This window comes from Cavia porcellus, unplaced genomic scaffold, assembly GCF_034190915.1.
Source record: "Cavia porcellus strain 051 isolate PalLab524CR breed Dunkin Hartley unplaced genomic scaffold, mCavPor4.1 scaffold_17, whole genome shotgun sequence".
NCBI lineage: Eukaryota > Metazoa > Chordata > Mammalia > Rodentia > Caviidae > Cavia > Cavia porcellus.
The window spans coordinates 68,394,270-68,402,747 of NW_026947500.1; the positions used below are offsets into that span (position 1 = coordinate 68,394,270).

Below are 8,478 nucleotides of genomic sequence, written 5' to 3' on the forward strand. Positions count from 1 at the left end.
GGAAAAACCATTAATCAAGGCAAATAAACAGAATGGAAAGATAAAGATTCAATAAAAGATAGATAACATGTCAAAAATAAACCAATACATAAGAGTTATAGCCATTAATGTAAATAGTCTCAATTCAACAATTAAAACAAACACACTGGAAGTATGGATCAAGAAACAACATTCAACCATGTGCTGTCTACAAGAAACTCATTTAATCCAAAAGGAAACTCACAGACTGAATGTCAAAGGGTGGAAAACAATACTTCTTGCAACAGGAACCCAAAAAAGGTGGTGTAGCTATTCTGTTTGCAGACAATGTGAACTTCAAACCAAGAATGATCCTAAAATATAAAGAAGGCCACTACATACTGGTTAGGGGAAAACTTCAAGAGGAAAACAGAACAATCTTAAATATATATGCATGAAATTCCAGAGCACCCAGTTATACAAAGCAAGTGTTAATAGAAATGAAAAATTAAATTGACATTAGGACAATTATAACAGGATATTTTAACAAACCACTGACACCAAGGGACAAACCAATGAAACAGAAAATCAGCAAAGAAATAACAGAACTGAGTCACACCTTTGAACAAATGGACTTGATAGACACATACAGAGTGTTCCATTCAACAACATCAAAATAAACCTTCTCAGCAGTATATAGGTCATTCTTTAAAATAGACCATATATTAGCTCACAAAACATATTTAAATAAATACAAAATAGTTGAAATAATTTCTTGGATGTTTTCGGATCATAGTCCCATAAAATTAGAAATTAATGATAAAAGATACTGCAAAAATACCACAAACAAATGGAAAGCAAATAACACACTCTAGAGTTATGAGTGGGTCCAGGAGAAATTAAAGAAGAAATTAAATAATACCTACAAGCAAACGAAAATACAAATACAACTTACTGGAATGTGTAGGGTGCAATGAAAGCTGTCCTCAAAGGAAAATTTATTGCATTGAGTTCACACATCAGGAAAATAGAATGAATACAAATACATAACCTGATATCACATATCAAGCATCTAGAAAAAGAAGAGCAAGTAAAGTACAAAACCAAAAAAGAAGAGAGGAAATTATAAAAGTCCAAGTAGAAATCAATGCAATAGAGACTAAGAAAACAATCCAAAGAATCAATGAATGAAAGAGTTGGTTCTTTGAAGGAATAAATAAAATTGATAAGCCCTTATCTAAGCTTATATTAAAAAGGGAAGAAAAAGCTCAAATTAATGCAATAAGAAATAAAAAAGGTGAAATCACTACAGAAGATCATCAACATCTATTTTGAATACCTCTAGTCTCATAGATTTGATAATACAGAAGACATAGACAGATTTCTAGAAACATATGAAGTACCAAAGCTATGTCAAGAAGATGTGAAACTGATGAATAACCCAATTTCTAAAAATGAAATTGAAAATGTAATTAAGTCCTTACCTACAAATTAGAGCCCAGGCTGAGACGGATTCAGTGCAGAATTCTACAAGAAGTAAAAGGAATACTTAATGATGACACTCCTCAAACACTTCAACAAAATTGAAAGGGAAGCAATTCTTCCTAAATCATTCCTGGAAGCAAATATTACTCTAGTACCAAAACCTGAGAAAGATCCTACGATAAAATAGAACTACAGACCAATCTCCCTAATGAACAGAGATGCAAAACTCCTCAATAAAATATTGGCAAACAGGATGAAGCAAATAATCAAGAAGTTTATACACCATGACCAATTGGGATTCATCCCAAGCATGCAGGGTTGTTGTGACATATGTAAATAAATACATATAACCCACCTTATTAATACAGCAAAAGTAAGAATCACATGATCATTTCTACAGATGCAGAAAAAGCTTTTGATAAGACCCAACATTCATTTGTTACAAGAACCTTGAAGGAAACTGGAATAGATGGTGTTTACCTCAATATAACAAAGGTCACCTATGACGAACCAACAGCCAATATTATACTAAATGTCCAAAAACAGAAGGCCTTTGCTTTAAAGCCAGGAAGAAGACAAGGATGTCCCTTATCACGGTTCCTATTTGATATAGTACTGCAAATACTAGCCAAGAGCAATTAGACAAGGGAGATAAATTAAAGAGTTAAAGGTAGGAATTGGACTTAAATAATCATTATTTGCAAATGACAAAATATTCTACACGGAAGAACACCAAAACTCCATAGAAAGACTCTTAGATATAATAAATAAATTCTACAATGTAGCTGGATACAGAATCAATACTCAAAAATCGATAGAATTCCGAAACAATAGAATTCCGAAACAACAACATCACTGACACCTGACACCACTGACATCACTGACAGAGAAATTAAAGAAGCCACACCCTGTAGATGTCTATCAAGTTTGAGAGTATGGGCAACTGCTTTGAAGACAATAATATTCACTATGATGCCCATTCTGGTTTGATTAATATCTTCTTTGAAGTCCTGTGCTGTTTCCAATGGACTGATTTTATTGGTTTTGCTCTGTACAATTTTGTTGAATTTTATTATAACTGATGATACAGGCAATTCTTTTTAAGATAGCAAGAGGCATTATGGTAACCATTGTTGATCACCTTGTATTTTGTTTTCACATCATGTACTATATCCATTCTTTTGATTTGACTGACTCTGTTTTGTTTTGTTACATTTGGTTTTATTCTCTTCAAAAAAAAGTACTAAGAAATGTGGGAGTGATAAAACCCAAAATGTGTAATTGTTATTGTAAAAAAGAGAGTAAAAGAAAGTGCTCTAAAGGATATAACTGAATGTACATTTAAGTGTAAAAGATATATAAACAGATTACTGAGTTTCTGTTGGATCATTGAACAGAACTGTTTGCAGTCTCACTGTTTGAATGTCCACTTAATATGCTTTAATTTTGAAACCTGAATAACTATTCCTAATATGAAAATATGTAATTTATTAACTAGTGATTTTTTATTGTTTATTTTTTGAAATTTTGTATTATTTGTACCCCCTTTTAAGTTTTGTTTTTTTTTCCTCTTTAAATAAAATTTTAAAACAAGACAATTTAGGCACCCCTTCACACCCTCATATTTAAAACTGAAAACTCTTGTGGTGAAAACAGTGTACAATGCCATTTCTTTCTCTTTTTATACAAACTTCCATATGTGCTCATGATGGAAAGAATTGTCTCTAATAGTCCTCTATCCATGTTCCCTTTAACAGTTAAGTCCCCTACTTGCATATAAATGATTTCCTTTCTGGAAGAATTTTTGTAAGACAGATTTGTTAGTCTCTGACAAATTAAATCTTGTAGCACAAACCTGTGGACATTTGCAACTGGATAGTTGGCAAGTTGGGGACCTACGGTAGCAAGTGATGTCTCTACTGGCTCACGCACAAAATTTCAGAGCCCACACCCCTCACATACCAGAGGGCCAGGAGAGGTTCCTCAGAATCCCAGAGCACTGACATTAATGATATCAGGTAGGGGTCCCCTATTTCAAAAAACCATGAATGAGGAGACACAGCAGTAAAAATCTCATCAGAACAATCGAAATGAAAGTCAGCTGGAACTGAATACATAGTAGAATCATGGAGTCTCAATACAAAGAGGTCTGAACTGCAAAAATTGGCCCAGATTATTCCAATCTGTAATGACTTCTAAGATGGAATGGAAATTGAAGAAAAGAAAAATAAAATGATTGTGCACAAAAGGCTTCAGACCTTCCACTACTCAAGAAGAACCTCAAGTGTACTATTCTCTTTGTTCAATGTTACTCAGTGTTGCATCTGTATTCTTCATTGTGGTAAGATACTACCTTCTCAAAAAGAAAATTCATTAGAAAACTGAAACCACACAGAACTCAGGCTATGTTATGCTTTGAGATAACTAAATGGATCATTTTTACAATCTTAAAGCATGTGTTGGCATCATTTGCAGGCAAAAAATAAATCTTTATTCATCTCCAAAATTTTTTCAACTGCCAAAATGACTTTGCACCCTTACAAATTCCACCACCCACAATGAGCTATGATTCTAATATGAATAGTAATAAAAATACACAGATACCAAACTTCATAAAAACATATCAAGAAAGCTCCTTACAAGTTAGTTTTGAGTATTCACTTTCACAATGTGTTCAAATCTACATTCCAAATGGACGTCGAACATCTTGGGATTGCACTCCCCAGCTGAGAATCCTCTTCAGGGTCCTACTGATGTCCCTGTTCCTCAGGCTGTAGATGAAGGGATTCAGCATAGGGGTGACCACAGTGTACATCAGGGAGGCCACCATCCCCTTGATAGGAGAATAGGACACATGTGAACCAAGGTAAGTCCCAATGCCCGTTCCATAAAATAAGCAAACAGCTGAGAGATGAGAGCTGCAGGTAGAAAAGGCTTTGTACCTCCCCTCAGATGATGGAATTTTTAGAACAGAGGAAACAATTTTAAATAAGAGAAAAAGATCCCCAAGATGGGGAAAAATCCAAAGATGACACCAAAGATATATGTGACCACAGTGTTCAATAAAGGGTCAGAACATGACAGGCTGAGCAGTTGAGAAGGGTCACAGAAGAAATTAGCAACTTCCATATGCTTGAAGCACGTAGACACTAAAACAATTGAATTATGCAGTTGAGAATTCACAAGGCTAAGAAAGACAGACAGCAAAAGTAATAAGGCACAGCGGTATGTGCTCACAGTGACAGCATAATGCAGTGGGTGACAGATGGCCACAAAGCGGTCGTAGGCCATCACTGCAAGGAGCATGTCATCCATACAGACAAAAATGATAAACAGAGACATCTGTGTCAGGCAGCCCACATAGGAGATGACTCTGTTGTGACTTAATATGTCCACAATCATCTTAGGGACTGTGGTTGAGGCGAAGCACATGTCAACCAATGACAGGCTGGAGAGGAAGAAGTACATGGGGGTGTGGAGGTGGAGGTCAGAGCTGATGGCCAGGATGAGGAACAGGTTCCCGAACATGGTGACAATGTACATGGACAGGAACAGGCCAACGAGAACCAACTGCAAAACTGGGTCATCTGAGAAGCCCATGAGATGGAATTCTGAGACATGTGTTAGATTGTGCATTCTGATAATGCTTGAACACCTTTTCAGAAAGAAAATTCATTAGAAAAGTAAAACCACACAAAATTCTGCATATGTTATGCACACAAATATCCCCACCGAAATTATTCCTATACAAAGGCCAAAACCTTCAGCAATCATTTCTATTGTGACAATCTTGACTGTCATAACATCTTTCATTACTAGGTGGCTTGTTTTCCACTGTCTTCCATACAGTCCTCCTTTTTCTTTTTTCTTTTTTAATCGGTACCAGGGGTCGAACCCAAGACTGCCTGCTTGCAGGGCAGGCACTTATGCCACTGAGCTATATCCCAAGCTCCTTTTCTAATTTTTTTTTTTGGTACAGTCCTACTTTACATATGCTCTATAGCACTACTTTAGGTCACCAAGAACAGTAGGATACAGAAATCTATGAGACCAGTAATTTCTTGAAAAATAATTGAAAGAATGTAAACCCATCATACCACATCCCTTTTTAAATATATGAATCTATTTAAAGAACATAAAATGCATTCAATTATAAGTTACTTTAATCTCAGAAAGTACAATGCCCCCTATCTGTAGGTTTTGGAAATACTATAAACACTAGAGCTGCACTATCTGAAAATAAACTACAGTGAATTTGGTCATAGTCAGAATACACTGTATTCACGTAGTTACCTGACACAAATTTTTATCCTTCTTAGATTTTCTGATTTCTGTGCTTCAGTGAGATGAGTGCTCACTCACTGTTTGTGTATTTATACTTTATTTAACATACATTTCTTCTTGTCCAAATGAACTTTCATCTGTGTTAATGAGGTTAAAATAGGTGCACGTAATTTTAGGTCCATAAAACCACAATTGCAGCATTAACCACACTTTACTTTCCAGAGATTAAACAATAATGAAGAAAATCACATTTGATGATTAATTTTTTACCGCATTTTTCTATAGTACACTGCCAAGAAGATATTTGCTAGTTTAACATCTCTCTGTTCTGTTTACTGATTCAGTATTCAACAGTGTTGTGGTAATGTGCTTTATTACTTTTGTTAACATAAACCCTGATATGTGCAATGGGAAAATGAAAAATAAGAAAATCTGGCTGTGTTCTATGTTTCTTAATTCTGACTGACAGATTTTCAAAGGAATTCTTCTTGATAAATTCTTGCATTTCTCTTCTTTCAGATATGTGAAGGAACCTTGGATTCATATTTTTGTCAAACCATACTGTGATTAAATTGGGAAAACCACAAAAGACAAAAGTACATTAAACCATGTAAGCGTATATGGAAACGCATCTGCAATCATCAAAACATATAAAAAGGGTGAGCACATCTGTAATATAATCCCCCTCCTGAAATAACAGAAAAATTATTTACCTTACGTGGTTGAAGTAAAAAATTGCTTTCAAAATAATTCAAGTTTCATCAATCTTGCATCTAATATACTCATCCAAATAAATTTTAAAATATCCACATACTCCAGCCTCAGACCATGGGATTTAATCTGAATCTACATTTCAGGTACTGTGTTATTCTCTTACACTAGAGTTGAGAATCACTGTCTTAAATACAGTTTAGTGTTTAGAAATATCCCATTAATACCTCTACAGATACATACATGTTTATATCTATCCTAAAGCATTTACTTCAGCATTTTTTTTTAGATTTGAACAGTCACCTAAGAAATTTGGATTCTTGCTATCTTTCCAAGTTTTCATTTTCTTGTACTCCTGTCCTCATAAGCATCTATTCTTTTCAATTTTATGGATACATTTTTCCTTTCAGTATTTGTGTGCTGTCACTGATTTATGAACCCATAGTAGTTTTTGTAAAGTCCACCTTAAGAGTACCTAAAACTCATATGGCATGTCTAGGAAAAAATTATTGTGCCTAAAAGGCAGTAGATTACATAAAGTGATTTTATCTCTCTTTCAAGTATTGCCACCATGATCAGAGAGGTAATGAGATATCACTTAACTTGGGAATTTATTGTTAACATAATGTTTTGAAACTCCTTGTGCCTTTCTCCTTGTCACTCACAGAAAATTTTTATGCAGTATATTTTTGGGTGATAATTCTCTGATTTCCAACAAATAATGCATGTAAGGTTTCTGATTATTTGATAAAAACAGTGAGTGAGTCAGTATAATTTACAACCTTTTGTTGTTGAGATATTCCTCCAAAGTGTTCCTGAGGTTGTTCTGGTAATTTTCTCTATACAACAACACACAGAAAGTTGCATCTTCATCGTATGAAAATAACATTTGCATTTTGCTCCAGAGGTGGATTGTGTGCCAAGAAATGAATCAGGGGAAATGAACATGTGAGTCCCACATCATTGTTCTGCTAAAATAGTCAGAAAGTTTGTCAGCCTCTCTTCATCTCTCTGCTCATAAGGCCTGAGAAAAACAAGGACAAAAACATTGTATGCACATGTGATAACTAAACAGGGTATGAAACTTTAATATTTATGGCGTTTTGTTTCATTACAAACTAATTACATGAATAAGCAAGCTAGAAGTTTACTGATAATTAGAATAAACTATATCCCAAAAATTACAGACTTGAAAAATATGTTTTGTTATGCATCTCAAGCACAAGCATGCATTCACCTGCTCTTGTGTTTTTGGAAACTTTGAAACAAATGAATACCTGTGTTATGTTTTTACATATTTTATACAGATGGAATTAAATGGACTATAAGGCTCATATGTCAAAAATAATTAGTGCAGAAATAATTAAAATATACCAACAGATTCTGTCATATACAGTAAAATATTTGTTAATTGCAACAGAGAAAGATTTTAGCAGAGTTTCTGAGTCTAAATTGCTGGTGTAATTTAGTTTCATCTTTAACTCAAATTTTCTAAAGAGAAATGAAATCTTTGCCTGCCTCAACCTCATTTGAGGCTGGTGGAATTAGTTGAAACTGGGAGAATATGGGAAGCTGCAAGAATGTCCTTTAGTGGTGGCAAAAGAGAAACTGCGTAGGATGATGGCTTTTCTGTGATGTATGCAGCAGATGTCAGGACTCTGCTCTTTGAGCTTTTACAATCCTCCAACAACAAAGACATGGTGAACAACAGTTCTCTTCTGGAGTGAAACCGAAGTCAAAGGATGTGAATGACAATCTGCCGGTGATTTTTCTTGTATTATTCCATGTCTGTTTAGGACAGCTCAGCTAACATGCATCATTTTTCTACCTTAGACTCTACTACAGGTTCCATTAAAATTACAGGCTTTCCATTTTGTTTAAGCAATTATAATGTGTGTATTTATAATTACATGAAAATAGAGCACATTAAATGGAACAAACTATATAGAACGGATTTCTCAGAGCCTGGAATACACCATGCTCTCAAAACTCATGATGTTACCATTAACGTGTCTACAACATTATCATCACCTTGGTAAA

General features: G+C 34.5%; 1 pseudogene; it reads right to left on the minus strand.

Annotated features, from left to right (window-relative positions):
- Positions 1–4,123: 4,123 nt before the first annotated feature.
- LOC100732155 (olfactory receptor 7E24-like) lies at positions 4,124–5,109 on the minus strand (annotated as a pseudogene).
- Between the last annotated feature and the right edge of the window lie 3,369 nt (positions 5,110–8,478).